The following is an 872-nucleotide window of genomic DNA, read 5'->3' on the forward strand; positions in this document are numbered from 1 at the left end:
TGGGTTTCATGGTGAAACTTGTTGTAGCATATGTTCTTGCTCTCTAATATTATGTAATTGTGTTTCTGCTTCCCTGGAGGCTTTTATCCATGTGCAACAGGAGGTGTTTGCTACCACAGAGATGACTCCTTACTCAATGAGTAGATAATCAAGGGCTGTATGATTATCTAAAACTACCTTGCCCAATGAGTTAAGTGACCATTGCTGAGATAAAATGGCTTTGGCTGTGGTGTCACTTAATAACATCAAGTTAATATTAACTTATGGAGATCTGACATCTTCCTGACATTTAATTATCCTTCCTGAGAATAAAATACATTATATTAGCTTGCTATGGATTCCATAGCCAAGTACCACTAACTGGGTGACTTAGAACAACAGAAATGTCCTGTGCCACAATTCTGGAAGCTGCAAGTCTGAAATCAAAGTGTCAATAGGACCATGCTCCCTGTGAAGGAGCCAAAGTTCCATCCCAGGCCTCTCTCCTAGTCGTGGTAGTTACTTGGCTTATGACGGCAACCCTCCAATCTTCACATGGTGTTCTCCCTGTGTGTGTCTGTGTCCAAATGTCCACTCTTTATAGGGACACCAGCCATACTGTTTTAGAAGCCCAGCCTACTCCAGTGTGACCTCATCTTACCTAATTACATCTGCAACAAACCTATTTGCAAATAAGATCACTTCTGAGGGACTGAGGGACAGGATTTCAACATAAGAATCAGGAGGGATGTAATTTGGCCCATAACATTTTGCATTCTGGCCCCCCAAATTCATGCCCTTCTAACATGGAAAATATGTTAATCTCTTCCCAATATCCCTGAAAATCTTAATCCATTCTAGGATCAACTCTAAGTTCAAAGTCTCATCCAACT

Source organism: Equus quagga, chromosome 6 (genome assembly GCF_021613505.1).
Source record: "Equus quagga isolate Etosha38 chromosome 6, UCLA_HA_Equagga_1.0, whole genome shotgun sequence".
Classification (NCBI taxonomy): Eukaryota; Metazoa; Chordata; class Mammalia; order Perissodactyla; family Equidae; genus Equus; species Equus quagga.